The sequence below is a fragment of the Nyctereutes procyonoides genome, unplaced genomic scaffold (genome assembly GCF_905146905.1).
Source record: "Nyctereutes procyonoides isolate TBG_1078 unplaced genomic scaffold, NYPRO_anot_genome, whole genome shotgun sequence".
NCBI lineage: Eukaryota > Metazoa > Chordata > Mammalia > Carnivora > Canidae > Nyctereutes > Nyctereutes procyonoides.
In genome coordinates this window covers 122997-143794 of record NW_026575137.1, presented here as the reverse complement: position 1 = coordinate 143794, position 20798 = coordinate 122997, and positions in this window count along the sequence as shown.

The following is a 20798-nucleotide window of genomic DNA, read 5'->3' as shown; positions in this document are numbered from 1 at the left end:
GCTTATCCCTCTGCCTGTGTCTCTGCCTCTCTCTCTCTCTATGTGACTAACATAAATAAAATAAATAAATCAGGTTGTTTGTTTAAAAAAAAATACAGAAAATAAATCCATACAATTACTAAAGAAAAAACACAAGTGTTTTTGTAAGTAAGAAGTAGTAAGTAATAACCTTTTTCCTTATAAGCTAGGGGGGGAAATCTAACTATAACTCAAAATTCCAATACGATAAAATGAAATATGAAAAAAAATTCTGGAGATGCCTAGGTGGCTCAGTAGTTGAGCGTCTGCCTTTGGCTCAGGTTGTGATCCCATGATCTGGAATTGAGTCCCACATCAGTCTCCCTGCAGGGAGCCTGCTTCTCCCTCTGCCTATGTCCGCCCCTCTCTCTGTGTCTCTTATGAATAAATAAAATCTTTAAAAGAAAAAAATGAAAAAAAAATTCTGAATGCTCTCTTTCCACCTTCCACCTCCTCAAAAGAAACATTTTTTTTTTTTAATGTTTTATTGGGATCCCTGGGTGGCGCAGCGGTTTGGCGCCTGCCTTTGGCCCAGGGCGCGGTCCTGGCGACCTTGGATTGAATCCCACGTCGGTCCCGGTGCATGGAGCCTGCTTCTCCCTCTGCCTGTGTCTCTGCCTCTCCCTCCCTCTCTCTCTCTCTCTGTGACTATCATAAATTAAAAAAAATGTTTTATTTATTTATTCATGAGAGACACAGAGATTGAGAAAGAGAGGCAGAGACATATAGGCAGAGGGAGAAGCAGGCTCCATGCAAGGAGCCCAACGTGGGACTCAAGGATCAGGCCCTGGGCTGAAGACAACGCTAAACCGCTGAGCCACCCGGGCTGCCCCCCAAAAGAAACATTGAAACAAAACATCTATCATAGAAGGAAAAATATTTGCCACACCTATCACAGCTAATGGGTGTGATTTAAATATTTAAATATTTAAAGAACATTTTAAATTACTAGGGAAAATAATAAAAAATAAAAATAAGAGCAAAATAATACCTTACAAAAAGAGACACAAGAGACATACAAGTGACTTTTAAACATACAAAAAGATATTTAATCTTTCATGATTTCTTAAAAATGTGTGTTAATCTCTACTTAATCTATACTAAGAGTCCATATGTTATTTATCAGATAGATAAAAAAACAAAAGTTTGGAAACACATTCTATTTGAAAGCAGTGGGAACAACAACTTTATGTATTGTTGGTATGAAATACAAAATAGATCTAGCTCTGTGGGAAAACTCTGGCAGTATCCAACAAAACTTCCTAAGTGTTTAGCTTTTCTCGTAAAGATCCCACTTTAGGAATTTACCCTTAAGAAACACTTACAAAAATACAATTTAAAAATATAACCCACAAATTAAAGATTGAATAAATGACTGTTCACCACAAAATAAAGTATTATGCAGGTTTAAACAAAAATATAAAGGAAGTTTCTATGAATTCACTTGTAGTAATTTCCAGGACTGGCTCTTTCATGAAAAAAAAATTAAGTTCAACAAAGTATCTATATAATGCACTGCTTTTTTGGATAAGAAAGATGAGTAGAAATATTTAATAAGTAATGCCATAATTTTGAAAAAATAAATACAAGAAGCGAAAATCTGAAACCAATGAAATTGACTCCCTTCAGGGCTGGTGACAATGGCATGAAAATGGATAGGAGTAAAAACGCTGGTTGCTTGGAGAAATGCTGATTCCAGGGCTAAGGCAAGGAAAATGTAAATTAAGGCTAGGTCTCCTTGTCACAGAAAATAAGGAATTCCTTTAAAAAATGATGGGAACATGTCAAAAAGATCCTGAAGCGAGCTTGAATAGGCTCCCGCTGGCCAAATAGAGGACTGTTTGGATATTAATATAAATAAAAACATAATTCATTGAAATAAGAAAGGAATTAAAGTCTATATTGTTGTTAAATAATTACAGTTACAAAGCAAGGAAAACGAAAAGCTCTTCCTTATGGACAAATATCAATTTAACAAATGTTGAAAAAATTATAGAACTTAAAATGTATCATTTTTCACCTCTCAAAATAATAAAGAAATAATAAGTGCTGGTAATATTAGTAATATATGCAGAACGTGATGGTCCTATCCCCATAAAGTTTCTCCCTACAAATTATTTACTTGAAAGAACTTGTGCAATGAATGAATCAGAGAGATAACACCTTATAGAAATAATCAAGCTACGTGTCACCGATAACAGAACAAATGACATCGTATTCTGTACAGAGGACAAAAAAATCACCTTTGTGGTATACCTGGAAAAAAATGTTTAACTTCAATCAAATTATGAGAAAAAACTTCACTAATCCATATTGAAGGACATTCTTCCTATTTAGAACCATTTGAACTTCACTCTGTTTTGAGATACTGTTAAGATGCTGTCAAGACAGTGTCTCCCCTCCCTGCGATCTATTGAAAGTCAGCCCTTGACACAAGTGTTTGTAAAAAAAAAAAAAAAGGAAAAAAGATTAAAAAAAAGAAAAATTTAAAAAAAGAAAAAGACAGTGTCTCTCCTACTTCAATTAGGTGTAATAAATTTAGCTTTCATATAAATTAATAGTTAAAGCTTTATTTTATACAGACTAAAGAAAATAACTAAATACAATGTATTATTCCTAATGTACTCTTCATCAAAAAATCTATTAATGATTTTATTCAGATAATTGGAGAAATTTGAATACAGACTATAAATTGTTATATTTTTCAATGTTATATTTCCTGATTGTAATAATTTTAGTATGGTAAAGTAGAAGAATATCCTGACTTTTTGAAAGTACATGCTGAAATATTTGAGGAAGATAAAGCAAATGTAATTTGCTATCCTTTGGCGAATGTGCTATTCTTACAAATATGTATTTGAGTCTTTCAAAATAAAAAATTGGGAAAATAATGCAGAAAACTAGGTAGAGATATGAATATAACTGTACCTCAAAGTTTTGGTTCTAAAATTCCTTAAATTAGAAGATTTCTAACATCTGAGTTCTTTTTTTTTTTCTGTTGTTGTTCTTTGGTTTTTAGACTTTATTTCTAGATTATTTGTTAAGTTTAAATGATTTTTCTTATTTTTCAAAAATTACTTTAAAACTCTGACATCTCAATTCAAAATTGACTCTTAAGTAGTCTTGGGAAAAATATTCATAGCTATTTTTGAGTTGTTTTAAAAATTCATATTAACAACATTGAGATTTTGTTACCTTACTAACAATTGAACCAAAATACTTCCAGCTTAGAATATGTTAAAACATTTATGAGAAATAATCTTTGACCAAAATGTAAAAATATCACTTCTAAGCATCAGCAAGTCTCTCTTTTTCACTTGCCTTATATGACTCACTTAATGGATAAATTGCTCATGCCCTGTGTTTCCTGCTGATTAGAAGTTGCTACTAGCATGATGCACATGAGAAAAATCTAAAATGTTTTTCAGAAACCCACAGAGCAATGTTTTTCCAACTTTGTAGAACATTGCCAAAAATATCTACCTGAATCACAGGCCCCTGGAATGGATATCAGAACACATCACAACACTTTTAATTCATGTCATTTCATTTTTCATTTCATTATAGAAACAGCCCACTTGTAGGTGGGTTAGCTAAAGAGCATACCAACCAAGACCATCTAAACAAACAGAATATCTAGCTCAATTTGTGAACTTTTCAGCTAAGGAAATTTATATAAAAATATAGAAATTGATTTTTGTTTTGCACAGGCAATGACTGAGGTGGTGTGAGGACAAAAAAGTTCTGGAGCTTTCTTTATGATATCCCCCCAAAAAAGATTCACAGTCATTGCTTAGCATATATAAAACTTTACCTAAGATACTATAAAATTCCAGCTGAAAAGGGAATCAGCTGGTAGAAATACCAGAGTCAATGTTAAAAAGTGGCATGGTAAGAGACATAAGAAGCACAGAGGAGTTAAGAAACCAAATTGAAGAAATGTGCCTATTTCTTCTGAGTATTTTAGAATTCATACCTTATGAATCTTACAATCTATTTAAATAAACTCAAAGGATTCAGTAGATGAAGGCGTGCAATTTTCCAAACTATTGTGCTAATTAATTTTATCTCATGTCTGGGAGCTTCACAATCACTATTCCTTCTGCCATGGAAACATTCTTTTAATTAACATCTACTCCTTTACCACTCGAGTTGTGGCCCAGGTCTGAAAAATCACTGAGTAGTCTCGACTGCCTATATCCAAAAGATCTTATATTACATAGTACATTCCTTTCATAATGGCCTGGAAGTCCTGAGCTACTTGTCTGTTTGGTCCAATGCTTCTGTGAATAAAAAATTTGTGTTACTCAGTTTAAATTCTTAGTACGTTGTCTGCAGCTCCAATAAATCTTTGTAGAATGGGTACATGAATGAATGGGTAGACAAATGCCTCTTTTTTTTTTTAATTCCAGTATAATTAACATAGTGCCAAATCTTGGCCAACTCTTAAGGTTATGGAGATACTCTGCTATGTCTTCTTTCAAAAACCTTATTTTTTTTGGTTTACTTTTTACATATTAGATTAATCCCGAAATTGAATTTTGTGTATGGAGTGAAGTAGGTTCCAGGATATAATTTTTCCATATGGATATCCATTGACTTAGTTCTCTATATCACTGCAATGTCACCTGTGTAATAATAGACTGTCTAAGTGCAATTTCTTTCTTGATTCTCTATTTTATTGGCCTCATTGGTCCATTTTATGGCAACATTTTCATTTCATCCTGCTTCTCACCTCTCACTTCTGATTTCTTTATAACTCTTTTCAAAAACCTTTTAAAAATCCTTTCAGTGGGGACAGGGCCTGGCTGACTCAGTCAGTAGGGCTTTTGACAATTGATCTTGGGGTTGTGAGTTTGAGCCCCATGTTTGTTGGGTGTAACGATTACTTTCAAAAATCCTCTCAGCGGGTTTTTTTAGTGGAAAACTCTGCTCGTGTCTGAAATTTTTTTCTTGAGATATAATTGACATGTAACATTATAGTAGTTTCAATTGTGCAGCATAACAATTCAATATTTGTAAATATTGTGACGTGATCACCACAATAAATCTTTTAACATCCATTACCACACACTGTTGCCGATTTTTTCCCCATGGGATGAGAACTTAAGATTTTGCACCTTTTAAATATGCAATATAGTACAAAAAAGTTTTTTTCTTTATCCTTACAGATAGCCTAGCTGCCTAGTTTTAGAATTAAATTCTCCCAGTATTCTGAACATATTATTATTATATGCTGGCTTCTTTTAGTGCTACCAATCTAATGCTGTTCTTCCATAAACAATGTATTTTTCTTCATCCTTTAGATCTTCTCTATTTTATATTCTGTTGTTTCTCTTTTGCTTGAATTCCTATATATGATCTTTCTTCTTTCATTCTTTCACTTTCTTTCATTCTCTCTTTCCTTCTTTCTTTCAACATCTCTTGCCTCCAGTGTTTCCTAAATCAGAGGATTTCTGTCATTCATCAATACTAAAATTATCAGACATTATCTTTTGAATAGGCATTTTTACTTTCTGTCTCTAGCTAAGCTAAGGAACATCTACAAATTGAATGTTGAATTTATCAATCTAATAGATGTCTTGGGTTTTCTATATCTTTATCTCTATATTTCTCTTTCTGAGTAATATATTTGGATATATGTAATAACATAAATAACCATCTTATCAGTATAGTTTTAAAGAAAGTATCTTTTAATTTCTCAAAATCTTTGACTTTTTTTCAAAACTATAGGTCTTTTGGTCATGTATCTTGCTCAATACCTATTTTTATAAATATTTACCTATGATTTTTTTGTCATTTTAAAAATATTTAATAGTTTTTTCCCCCAATATTTCTATTAGGTAACAGGATCAGAAGATAGTGCTACTCTGAACCTACTGACTCTTGTTTATATTGTATGGTTTCTTTGTGTTTTTTCATTTAATCTTGTACTAAACTATTCTTCACTGGAGCTTTACCTTTTGGACTCTTCAATAGCTTGGGTTAAAACAGACCTTTGGTACGTTTTTTGTTTTAATAGTCTTTCTAGGGGTTTTATGGGCCTTGAACACTTTTGTATTAATTCCTTATCTGAATGTTACCAGATCTTACAGGTAGGGTAAATTGAAATCTCAAACCTATATTTATGAATTATAATAGGAAAACAATTCAACCTACAGGACACTAAAAAAAAAAAAAAATCAATCTTTCAAGTCATCTCTTTTTTCCAGGGGGTAGATTTTTTTCTCCTAGCCTACTACTTCTCTACAGGTAGTTAGTTGAGAGTTCTGGCATTAGTAAGTTAGCTAAATTGATTCTCATTTACAACTCTCTTTTCTGTGTCTTGGGTATTAAAACTCAATATCCTAGTTACTCAGACTGGCTACTCTCAGGATAACAAGCACTGGCAAGGCTCAGCATCAGCTCACATCTCTTCTTCTCAAGGTATTTTCTTTTTCTATTTGATCCTTAATGCTGTCCTTTTTTCCTAGTAAAGTCAGCCATGAGTTTCTTTAAATGTTCATGTATTGAACTTTATTGTGTATGTATTATATATGTTTTATATAAGAATATAAGAATTTATCTATCATTCTTTCTTCCTGTTAAGGTTTTTCAGGTAGTCTAGTTTGCCATATTGCTGGAAGTGGAAATTTCCTCCACATCCAAAATTTATGTATTATCAATATTACTTCATATTTACTTTTTATTAAAAATTATTTATCATTTTAAACAAAACCAAGATATTTTAGCTAACATGTATAGCTTATCCTTTGTTGTAAGCATTAAGGAATAATTCTCATGCTAAAGTTCCAAGAAAAAAAAATGGCTGAACCTCTGTTTTTACATTATACTTAAGATTTGATCTGTACTTTTCCACGTATCCCAAAGTGACCAGGTAACACATTCTAAATATCCAGAGAGAACTCCCTAGCTCATGTCACTTTCTCACTAAGAAAACACAAACCAAAAGAAGGTAGTCTAGTTAGGAGTACTGTTTTATCCATTATCAAGGTACTCCATTGTACTTCCAAACAGATTTATATAGCCAAGGGCAAAGTATGTAGGAAATAACAAATGCAGTGAAATATGTATAAATGTGAATAGGTGAAGGAAACAAGCTGCACTCATGAGGAAACAAAGCCTCCAATAATTTTCATTCTGAAGATTTGCTTTGACGGTTTACTATAACCAAATGCCACCTTGTCAAAATAGCTTCATCTGAGTACCAGTGATTTATTCAATATTTACTGAATATATACTCTTTTCTGGTCACTGACGATACAAAGATGAGTAACACCATAGTGCTTAGCCTTAATGTTCATAGTCTCAGAAGAAGAGCAGATGCATAGCCAGAAAAACACGTTACGCTGTAAAACATACAGTATTGGAGGACAAGCTTTGTTAAGCTTTGGGCATTAATCAAAGTGGGATATGAAAGGGATCTCTGGGTGGCGCAGCGGTTTGGCGCCTGCCTTTGGCCCAGGGCGTGATCCTGGAGACCCGGGATGGAATCCCACGTCGGGCTCCCGGTGCATGGAGCCTGCTTCTCACTCTGCCTGTGTCTCTGCCTCTCTCTCTCTCTCTGTGACTATCATAAATAAATAAAAATTAAAAAAAAAAAACAAAGTGGGATATGAAAGACAGCTTGGTTTTGGGGAGGGAAGTGGACACGAGGTTTTAACAAAGGAAATGATACTATGCTGAATCTTCAAAGACAATCATACATTTGCATGACTGGAAAGGCCACTTCAGATAGAACCAACAGCATATGAAGAGCTCTTTTAAACTAGAAACTATGAATCTGGAATACTGTTTACTTTGTTCTTGATAATAGTGATGAATATTAATTTCCCAGAATGCCTCCTCTGTTGACAATAATAAATGTTCCTGGGCATTGTGGAAAGAGATTAGAGAATTTCTGTTAATGTCCATGAATTTATAAAATGAATAGGTGATATCCATACTTTCATAAAGTTTTCATTCAAATCAGAGATAAAAATGTAACTATGAAGAATACAAATTATATATCAACAACTTTGTCAGATAGAATCCCATTATGCTAAAGTATAAAGGTATTAGAGATATATTTGAGTGATACATACTAGACTAAATAAAATATAGAAGCTTTAGGAAGGTTTATGATCAAGAGATGAATAGGGACCAAATAATTGAAAAAGAGAAAACAGTGAGAAGCTATATAATGGGAGTTGAGACAAGAGACACAACAGAATGAGCATTGCAGGGCAGAATAACGTAAGAGATATTAAAATAGGAAAGATTTATTTTTTCTAGTCCATCAAATCCTTTGTATTATAAAGTATTTTTACTATCACACAAAAAAATGTTCTTAAAGTTGTTGGGAACAAACGAGTTGGAATGAGGAATGATGAGTATAGAATAAAGGCAAAAGAAATTATACAAAGGCCAAACCAGAACAAGCCACAGAGTAGACTTTTTAAAGAGGAATGCACCCAATATTAAAGTCATATTTCCCTGTGTAAACTGTGGGAAATAGATCTTAATTTAACTAATTAAAAATGATTCACCAAAATTATTAAAATTGAGTCTTCCATAATAAATAATGAATCAAATAGATGATATAGAGTAAAAGTAAGACCTCAGTGGACTAGTATTAACCAGTGGATTCTTCCCGTAGAAAATGAGACTAGAAGTAGATTTGGTATAGTTACATTACATGGATTGCTGGATAAGAGGGAGAAGTATGCAAATATGTGAAAAGCAAAATCCTGAACTACAACATTGTGCAGACAGCAGGACCCTGTGAGTAATAAATGTCAGTACATTCACTTGATTCAATTAAAATTGAAATGCTAGAAGAGAGTGTAACTAGAGGGGGAGAAAATTTTATTGGGGTGTTTAATGCTAACCTAAGTGAGAAATAGTATGGAAAACAGAGACTAATGTAGACTTTAAAACTTCAAGCAAAGGGCAGCCCAGGTGGCCCAGCGGTTTAGCGCCGCCTTTGGCATGGGGCGTGATCCTGGAGACCCAGAGTCAAGTCCCACATCAGGCTCCCTGCATGGAGCCTGCTCCTCCCTCTGCCTGTGTCTTTGCATCTCTCTCTCTCTCTCTCTCTCTCTCTCTAATAAATAATTTTTTAAAAGAAATCTTAAAAAAAAAACTTCAAGCAAAAAGGTAAAACTAGGGGCACCTGGGTGGCTCAGTGATTGAGCATCTGCCTTTGGCTCAGGTCATGTTCCTGGGGTCCTGGGATTGAGTCCTGGGATTGAGTCCCACGTCAGGCTCCCTGCAGGGAGCCTGTTTCTCCCTTTGCCTATGCCTCTCCCTCTCTCTTTGTGTCTCTCATGAATAAATAAATAAATTCTTTTTTTAAAAAAAGGGTAAAACTAAAAGGGGAGAAACAGGATAGGAGAGGAAGAAGAATGTGCCCCGAAAGAATATACAACAACTAATTTGAATTCCACAATAAAGAATGTGGTTTTCAGAGATGTGTGTTGCACAGAGAAATGAGTCCACACATACTGTGTAAATGCTTACCATTATATCTTGAATCAAATATGCATTTTACATTTTCAAAATAGAATACCTCACAACTAAACCAAGTTTTAAAAACTCAAATAATGGGATCCCTGGGTGGCGCAGTGGTTTAGCGCCTGCCTTTGGCCCAGGGCGTGATCCTGGAGACCCAGGATCGAATCCCACATCGGGCTCCCGGTGCATGGAGCCAGCTTCTCCCTCTGCCTATGTCTCTGCCTCTCTCCCTCTCTCTCTCTGTGACTATCATAAATAAATAAAAATTAAAAAAAAAAATAAAAAAAAAAATAAAAAAAAAAATAAAAACTCAAATATTGTGTGATATTAAAGTTAATTAGAAAAGTATTAATGTGCTTTCTGTCTTTATATATTTGACTTTCACTTTGTTGGCCTAAGGCATCCCCTATCTATAGGGAGAACACAATTTCTTGGATGAGAAATGAAAAGAAAAAGAATATTAATTTTTAATTTCTGGGAAGCAGATAGTTACTCAGAGAAACTATAATAGTCTTGCACATTTAGCCTATTGTATGAAGATCCTCCCCCCAAATATCCTGGTAATCATTTTGCATTCTTTCACATTTGAAAGCCCAAGACTGGCTGGTGTTACTGGATCTCCTTTAGAAGAGCTGTTATCTCTTCCACCTAGAAGCTGCAAGGCAGAAGTGTTGCAGCTAGATAGCTGAAGGAGGTCAATATAAAGGACATGAAAGAAGAGACTGCTTTTTCTAGACTGAGAGTTGGTATAAAGAATAAGGGAGAGGAGATCAAGAGAGTGATATGTATGTCCCTAAATTCCTCTCCTTAGACTTTGGCTCCAAAAGGCCCCTAATAACCCAGGAAGCTGACCACTTACCAAGGGATGCCACATGGGTACAGGATTGGCAGTTCCCTCTGATGTCACAGCTATTTAAGCCACTTCCACTGGCTTATGTATCTATGTGCTATTGTAAGAGGGGAGGAGAAGAAAAGCAGATGGCTTGATCACTACATGAAGGGACCGATTATAACATGCGGTGGAAAAGTTAAAAGACATTGGGCATTTACTTATATTTCCTCCCATGGAAAAATCCAAATTAGCTTAAATATAAAATAAATACCTGGCGCTTTTTTTTTTAACATTTTGTTTATTTATTCATGAGAGACACAGAGAGAGAGGCAGAGGGAGAAACAAGCTCCCTGTGGGGAGTCTGATGCGGGACTCAGTCCCCGGACCCCAGGATCACGACCTGAGCTGAAGGCAGATGCTCAACCACTGAGCCACCCAGGCATCCCTATGACCCAGCTTTCATTGTAATTAGAACTACAAGAGATTACTATGTCCAAGATGTTTGATGTAAAAAAAATTATCTGGTAGTATCATTTCTTAAATCAATAACGAAGAATCAGCTTACAGGAGGACACTTTATGATATTAAAATGTTAATGATTATTCTTATCATGATTATATTTACATTGCACTTTTCTTCTGAGAACTCCAAGGCATTTGCACACTTTAACTCATTATTGCCTTTGTATTAAATAGAAAATGCAACTGATGAATTATTGAAAACTACACCTGAAACTAATGATGTACTATATGTGGGTTATGAATTTAAATTAAAAAAAGAAAAAATTCAATACCCATTTAGTCAGAAAAATAATTTAGTTGTACTGTCAGTTAGTAGTTTAGTAATATGAAACAACAGTTTTTCTGATTTGCTAGCAGTGTTTGATACTTTTATCAGTTAATATTTTTTATGTTCTCAAACATAACTTTTTTGGTAAATAATTTGCAAATGGGAGGGTTCAATTAAATAAAGTATAATATACTTAGTTTGAGCAGTATTTCCACTGCTACACATTAAAGAAAATTAACTACTGATTTTTTAAAATGTTCATGTTGATGGGATTTATGTCTAAGTCTTATAGGAATGTCAGATTGAAGCTAGCAACTAAGTTCATATATATATATATATATATATATATATATATATATATATATATAAATGTATATAAGAATCTTTGTCAAAGTGTGGTCCAGGTCTGCAAGGTCCTCCCAACCATCCTAAAACTGATACTTTATTACAGATACAATTTATATAATGGTAATGACTATTCTAGTTTAACCCTAATTTACTTTGAATAGGAAAAAATAAATCAAAAATTATCTATTCAGTTTCTCAGCTAAATTGGGACAGATTTTTCCCACTCATTTCTTTAAAAGGTCTATGTTAATACAGTATAATTATTGGAGGCATGAGTGGGAGAGTGTTCAGTGGAGGGCCTTTTGTACCCCTGATGTGGCTTATGGATCGGAATAAGGAAGGACAGTTATCCAGGCCAATTCTTAATTTCCTTATTATTTCAACATTTTATGGGAATGGTGGTAGGAACTATTACTATAATTTACTAAGTATTTTCTTTCATATAGTTATTTTGAAGCTAATTATTAGAAGAGCTAACATATGCATTTGTACAGAGAAATTTTCTAATTGCATACATCAGTTTCTTTAGAATGTTTTGTACTTATATTTGAACTTTTATGGACCAGTAAATATACCAATTTGAAAAGTATACACAGGGGTGCCTGGGTGGCTCAATCAGTTAAGCATCTGCCTTTGGCTTAGGTCATGATCCCAGGGTCCTGTGACTGAGCCCAAAATCAGGCTCCCTACTTGGCAGAGAGCCTGCTTCTCCCTCTCCTTCTGCTACTCCCTCTGCTTCTGAGCTCTCTCTCTCTCTCTCTCACCCTGTCGAATAAATAAAATCTTAAAAAAAAAAGAAAGAAAGAAAAAGAAAAGTATGCACAAAAAAAATCAGTCCTAGTTCTAGCCCAATCATTCTTCTGGACACCTGCACAGAGGAAATGTCCAATTAGTGCTAAGTCAGGCACATGGGTCATCATCAGCCTTGCTGAACTTGACCTGCTGACCTAGCTGTGAGGTGCATGCAAGTCTCATAACAGCTTTTCAGTCCATCACATTCAGTGTTTGAATAACTGAAACCTTGTTTTACTTTTCTTCTGAGTTCCTATCTACTCAGCATCAGCATCCTTTTGTAGGAATGAAAGATAGTTTAGGAGTGAGAGATGTCCTCCTAAAATAATTTAAGCAGAGAGCGAAATGGAGTTGGATGTATGAATCCAGAATTGCTTCCACCTTCAGAAGGAGCAGAAGGCTTAACCAATTTGTGTACTAAGAGAAAGAAAACTCTATACATGAAGCTGCACCACATACGTACAATCTCAGAGACAGGGCAAGATTTCTGGTCTCTGGTTTTCATTTAATTCACATGTGACCTCCTACTTTTGAGTCTTACAATCAATTAGACTGTAAGCTACCTAAGGGCAAAGACTTCTTACTCATCTTTAAATCCTCAACCCCAGGCTTAATGCTGGCACTTGTCATTCAGCAAATATTTTATGAATTAATAATTGCAGATTTTGAGCCCATAGCAAAGCAAAGAATTGTCTCCCCAGGGAGCATTCCTAACCACTTCTGGTTTGGTGCTGCCCAATTTGGTTTAGCAAATGAACTCTTAAAATTTTTGATATGCCTCAGTTTCTTTTAACGGCTCAGGTGTCAGAAGAGGGAACCCAAGGAGATAGCAAATGGCCCCCAGGAGCTTGAACAGCCATATGTAGGTATCTCTTGAGCTCCTTGAGCTTGCTGCTTTCTTGCTGTCTCTGAAAGTCATGGGTAAGTCCCTCTCAGATCCTGAATCCTACCTCTATGGCTTTTGCATGATGAGCTTTTAGACTTTATTTGAGCAGTCTGAGTCCATTGTGAGGCCTCAGGTGAATAAAATCTTGAGGCTGAAGTAGGTTAGTCTTACCAAAGATAATCCTGAATTGCAGTGGCCATAGTATAGAACTTTTAAACATCTTAGATAAGCTTATCCATTTATGAGGTACCCTCGAGGCAAAGGGGTTTCAGCCAGGCACTCACTATAAAAAGCAGAGGGAAACTTATTTTTCCTCTTCTATAATCTCTGGTGACCAGAATGAGACCTGATGGGACATCCAACTGGCTCCTGAGCCTGAAGATGGAATCCTGGGGGAAATTGGCAGAAGCTGGCAAAGGCTAAGAATTCTTGCTAAAGTCAGCTCTCCCAGATCTCTGTCTTTGGTGCCAAGATGAGAGAGGAAGGTAAAATTTCACATTGCCCTCTCTTTTTCAAATTCAGACTGGCAGCAAAGAATACTGGTTAAGGATCCTTTCTCATCTAGGAGCACCCTTGAAGAGAAGTGTCACACTTCTTGCTTGTCACACTTTGTGTCCTGATAATTTGGCTTGGCAACCATCAGTTTGGGGGCCCCAATATATGGCCAGACAGATATATGGGCAGCACCCCATATTTGTGGCTACTCATGGCTGGACAGAAATAGTGCTTGCCCTCCAAATCTCCTCATAAATGTTTTTAATATTATGAGTTATCATGAATTCGTTCACATTCTATAAACCATTCTAAAGAGTAATTAACTTAGAATTCAAGAAAATTTTGACATAAAGATGTACAAAATCAAATATGTAATCCAATTGCTTTTTTTTAAAATCACTTCCAGAATTGCATCCTAGGTATATAGTCTTACATATTTGGCTGTACAATACATGTATTCTTTTTGAATGATCGTGTATGTCAGCCTATAGAACTCACAAATAGATTTTTTCCCTTTTATCACTGTATAGCAAATATTATTGTAAAGCTAAATGTCTAAAGTAAAGCCTACATATCCAAAAAGAATAACTTCCGAAGTTAGAAACAAAAGACACTAAAATGTGACCTTTTGTATGAAAATTATTCTTTATTTGCAATCTTCCCATCTCTTGTCAGAACTCAGCTGTGGCATGTGTTCCACCCCCCACACAAACGTCACTTTATCACACGATGCTCCCATAGCCTAATAGTGATAAAGAAGCAAGACAGATTTATGTCAAATCAAAATAATTATTAATGAATGTAAATGTAGCCTAAATACCTATGACAAGATATCCATGTCTCTCTCTAATTCAATCTTATATAAGAATTACTCTTTTTAAGAGTATATGCTAGCAGCCTTTGCTTTGTACAATCTTTTAATGAGCAGGCCTATTATTGATATTACCCTATCAATTTTACCATTAGATTATATAAAAATCCCACCAAAAGAATAATATCCATACTTTAATAAGAGTTTATTTAGATTCATAAGAAAACCTTGAAGCCCTCAATTTTTTACTAAGTTTATTAGCTTTCTTTCTCTTCAGAAATACTGTGTGCTCCCTGAGACTGAGACTGTTTCTAACTCATCATGGATCTCCAGGGTTTGGCACAGAGGAGACTTCATACATATTTGTTGAATAAATACACTTTTTTTTTAAATAGAAGGATTTCTTACTTGTCCGTAAAGAATGAAATTAGGTATTAGCCATGTTTGCCTTTTGGAGACAAATATACATGGTTCATTTGGTTCAGTCATTGTGCAAGGCCAGCCTATACAACAAAGACAAAGCTTTCAATCTGACATAGTTGAGTTGTCTGTTTATCATTTTAAAGGGAATTAAATGTCAGTTATGCCTAAACTATCTGCATAAGTTATTGGATATGGAAAACTATAACACAAATCATATAATCACACATATCCTTATATTATTTTGCCAATATAGAATCAAATATCTATTGCTATAGGGTGTTTTAAGTTCATATCTAGTTTCCATTCTTATCTATCAAATAAAAAATGGATTCTTTTTTTGTGTGTGTGGTTCTCAATGAGGCTTGACATATTTTCAAATGTATAACCTATTTTATTTCCTCTTCATGTATGATTGTTATTTGTATTATTCACAGATGTTGTTTAGTAATTATGGGGGTTATTCAATGTATTCCTTTATATTTTCTATTATATAAACTCACACCTGCAATCAAAGCAAATTTTATTTCCTTTTATACAATACCTAGATCTCCTCTTTCTAGTTAATGTCCTATTTTACTTAAAAGATTCCATAAAAAATTATTAAAGAATAATAATTAGCTTGTTTCCAGACTCTAAAACAAATGACTCTAGTGAGCCACTGTTAAGTATAATACAGATTTTTGGTTAAATATAGGCATTATGTATTATTTCAATATCCTATTCCTGGTTTTCTAACAGTCTTCAATTTCTAAATCATCAGGAATGAATATTATATTGAGAGTATCTTCTTAAACGATGAAACAAGATGCATGTTTAAAATCTCTTAATGTAATAATTATATGTGTGTACACGTACATAGCCATTATATTTTAGCCAAATGAACTATATTTATATTTGAATTTTCCCAGGTTAAACTCTGCTTGGTCGAGATGGCTGATTACTTTCAGGAAATTTTTACTTTGCTCATATATCATTTAGGATTTTCTCATTTATATTCAATATTAAGGAAGATGCATAATATATCCATGTGTTTGCCATTTTTAGGTATTAGAAATATATTCCTTTTTAAAATTTTCATAATATTGAAGACATATTCTAATATTTGTCAGCTGGAAAGGTGGATGTGTTCTCACAAATTCCCCAATAGCATCATTTTCCCACATACCCACATACCTCTTCTTTCAAATATTAAACAAAAAAGATAATTTGGGGCAACCCAGGTGGCTCAGCGGTTTAGCGCCGCCTTCAGCGTAGGGCCTGATCCTGGAGACCTGGGATCGAGTCCCGCATCGGGCTCCCTTGCATGGAGCCTGCTTCTCCCTCTGTCTGTGTCTCTGCCTCTCTCTCTCTCTCTCTCTCTCTCTCTCTGTGTGTGTGTGTCTCTTAAGAATGAATAAATAAAATCTTAAAAAAAAAAGACAATTTGATGGTCACAGCTCAAAGTCACAGTACCTAGTTCTGCCTTCAGGATTTGGTCTTGTTCCCATACTTTAATTCCCTGATCATGGGGCACCAAATATTTTCCTGAAAAAAATGGAAGATCTTTTGTGAAGGGGAGTGGCTAAAGTCATGAAAATCTGCAGTTCCTAGAGCGCCCAACTCTGACGTCATAGTTCAAGACAGAGGGCTGTAGTTCTCTGCCTTTTTATCACTGAGCTGTTTCTTTACTAGGAGTGGTAGCAATGCAGGTGGAAGCAATAAGAGGCAATAGAGCACACACTGGGGAAAGTAGAATCCTGTAAAGCTTCACATGAATGTCCAAGAGTAGGAGTGTCCATGTAATTTATTGTTCAAACCATGCAATTATATAAGTGACAGAGAATTTGAAAATAATTAAAAGTATATAATTTTGAAATATTACTTATTAAATATCCTATAAAATAGTCCTGAATCAAAAACTATTTTCAGAACTAAAATTCTCTCTAAAAGTATATATCCATGTACAATAAGGCAATTTTTAAAAAATATACTATCTGAATATTAACAATTAAAATAAGCAAAACAATTTTAGTACCATATCTATCTCTCATAGCATGAGACTGGTATATTTCAGGGGAAAAAAGCATTTTTTTTCCAATAGAGTCTCTTCTATATAAAATCTTCAATCTTTTTCACAGTTGCCTTTTATTGATAACTTAAAGTTCTTGACACATCCAATTGGCTTTTATGAATTATAATCTTTTTATTATTTTTAATCAAGATATAATTGACATTTAATATTATATTAGTTTCAGGCATATGAAATTATCATTCAATATTTGTATATATTGCAAAATGATCACTATAATAAGTTGTAGTTAAAATCCATTACCATACATAGTACAAAATTTTTTTTCTTGCGATGAAAACTACTCTCTTAGCAACTTCAAGATATGCAATACAGTACTATTAACTATAGTTACCATGTTGTACATTATATCCCCATGACTTATTTATTTTATAACTGGAAGTTTGTACCTCTTGAGCCTCTTTATCCATTTCACCCACTCTCCAATGACAGAAGTCCAAAGATGAATTGATCTTTCCTTACTTTTCCAACATAAGAAATGATTATGATTCACTCATTATATTTGTTCATAATCATATTCACATGAGAATCACTATGAAAGTATTTAAATTATGAGAATTTATTGATCTGTTATTAATAGTGAGTAAATCACCTAAGGCTACAAAGAAAAATACAAATATTAAAAATCAATACAAGCAATGAGAAGAAGAGGCAAGAATGACACCCGGACCAACCAAAGCCTGCCCACTATTGTATCCCTGCATCCAGCACCTCCCTCACTCTGCTGTCACCACCATGTCCAAGAGAAAGGCCAAAGGAGGTGTGAAATGAGATAAAGCCAAGAGAAGATCTGCAAGGTTATCTATTAAACCTGTTCCTCCAAAGCCAGAGCCCAGGCTCCTCCGAAAAAGGGAGAGAAGGTACCCAAAGGGACAAAGTGGAAATATGATGCTGGGAAAGATGAGGATAACCCTGCAAAAACCAGAGAGGCCAAAACAGACCAGCCACATAAAGCTAAAGGTGCTGAAGATGCCAAGTGTGTGCATTTTTGATAACAGTGTACTTCTAGTGACTGTACAGTTTGAAATATTATTTTTTATCAAGTTTTGATACAATGCAGGATTTTGTTTTACTTTTTTTCAGCTATGTTGTTAACACACAGAACACTTCATTGTTGTTCAGGGGTAAGGGCACATGCCACTAACAGAATATCTCTGAAGCTAGATTGATACAGGAGGAAACACCTCTCCCTTCTAGTTTTGAGAAATTTCCTCTTGGTTGCCAGAAGGAGGGATTCCTTCATGTTGACACACATGAGCCACCTTGGCACAAACGCCTTGTGGTGTGGAAAAACTAAAATTCATTTCTATGTCCTCTTCTCCCTCTTTGCCTTCTACATAGACTTGACTCTCTAAAACCCCGAGACCTATTGGAACCTCACTCCTAAAAATGGTGCCCAGCACGTCACGCAATCTGGACTTAGCAGTGTCACCATGGAGATGGCATCCCTCAAAAGAGTTCTGTTTTCAGTTTATGAATCTTCAAGATTGATAGTTCTGCCATTTTCATTTGAAAAGCACTTAGGCAGCATGCTAAGAGTGAAATGTCTACCCTCTCTCCAAACTTTCCCTGTTCAGAGCATCATCAAATGAAGACTTCATTGGGTTTTATTATGGCTTTCTAATTTTGGTAGTCAATTGAAGAAAGGGGTTGGAAAATTGTTGTATACTGTTACTGTCTGCCCATGTCCTGCCTGAAATACCATTATTGTTTATGAAAAGTATCTTTAATAAAGCTGGATATAGTTAGGGTTGGGAAAAATAAATAAATAAATAAAAATCAATATATAATACAGAAAAAGAATTGTAACAGTACATGCAAATTGTCTTTTCATTTCTTTTTTTCCGGATAAACCTTATGCTAATAAATTATCAATTATTCAGCTAAGTGTGCTCCCTGCACTAGAAATATGCATTTACAGAGAGAGAAACAGAGAAGAAATTTCCCTTCTCATTTGCCATTGTCTCCTTCTGTGTCACTTCCCATATTCTCTCCTATAAAGAAATCATTCTGTAACTCCAGTCCTTGCAATTCAATGCTTTGAAAGTTAAATAATGCACAGAGGGACTCTACATTTTCAGAAAATACAGGTCCTACACACTCAGCAAAACTGCATAGCATTTTGCAGAACCTGTATCTTTAGTATTTTTGTGATTACATTTTCTAATATAGTCATTGAATGTTCTTGTTATACATAGGTCTTCTATTTTATCTTGAACCCTATATACGTGAATAGATCTGTGGCATTTAAAATAGAAACTAAAGAATTTGTCCAACATATTTTATCACATATTATTCAACTGATACATTGGGTCATATTGCATTTATCAGAATAAATATCTCAAGAGTAGTTTCTGTTTAAGAAATCTTTTTTAATTATTCATACACACACACACACACACACACAGAGATTTTGTATCCTATATTTATTTTAAGCATTTAGACAAATAGTTAAAACTGTATACCATTCCATTCCTACTTGCATATATCCCTATATTCATCCAAATTTTAAGGTCCATTTGGGATCATTTGAAAGCATGAGCTCTGACCAGAACTAAGCAACTAAGCAAAACTTAGGCAAAATTAAAACACATTTGCTGACTTTTCTCTATCTTTTAAAGTCACCAAGTAAACTTCTCCAAGCTTGAACACTTTATTCTTATTTTTTTAATACTTTTGTAACTGTGCTTATTCGTCTAAACTCAAGACTGTAATAACTTTATATTCATTTCTCTCTTGTCTCCAGGTCATTTGGGGATGGACTATAAAGAGGGTAAAGAAAGGAATTCCCTTTTCTTGAAGAACTGCATTGGACATTCTATATATAATGTCTCATTTCACCATTATAAAGTCTGTTGACTCTGAAATAGTTTTTTTTAAATGCAATTAATGTTGCATTTAGACTAAGTGATATATTGGGGAAGGAAATGAGACGACAAAGGAGACAAAGAAGGAATATGCTCAAGAGTTTGAAAGAACCTCAAAGCTTTTTTGATATAATGTAGTCCTTTATTCCCTTTGCCAATTTCTTTTATACTCTAATGAAATTACTCCCTGCTTTGAATCTTTTCTTCTTCCTTTCCATATTACATGCACATAATAAAGACATCTTTCAGATCCCTAGATCTGACTATGTCACTGCTTTCTCCCTTTTTTTTAGGTTTATTTATTTATTTAAGACATAGAGAAAGAGAGAGAGAGGAGGAGCAAGGAAAGGAACAGAGGAAGAGGGAAAGAGAATCTCACTCAGCTTCCTAGCTGAGTGCAGAGCCCAACACAGGGCTTGATCTTATGACCCTCAGATATGACCTGAGCCAAAATCATGAGTCAGATTTCAGTCAACTCAGCCACCCACGTGCCCTTGTCATTGCTTTCTTAAAAATTTTCAATGTTTCCTTTCCAATATATGAACAAGATAAAATGTGTCAACATGACTTTCTATTATATGTGGCACCTGCCAATCTGCCACTTTTTCTTCATTATATTCATTCATTCATTCATTCATTCATTCATTCATTCATTCAATAAGTGTTTTAAATGTCTACGCTGAGAGAAAATATAGCATAGTGATTTAGAACAAGGCTCAGGAAACAGACTGCCTAGACTTTTAAAAGTTACTTTGCCTGATAGCTGTGTGAAATTGGGCAAGCTACCAAAACTTCTAAGTCTTGGTTTCTTTATTTATAAAATGAAATGGGAATAGGCACTACAGTATAGGGCTATATGGAGACTAAATCAGACAATCGATGCAATGTATGTGGAATAATACATACATTGTAAACATCCAATAAATGCAGACTAGTATGGTGGTAATGGGTCTGGTCTCTAATGAATAACTGTA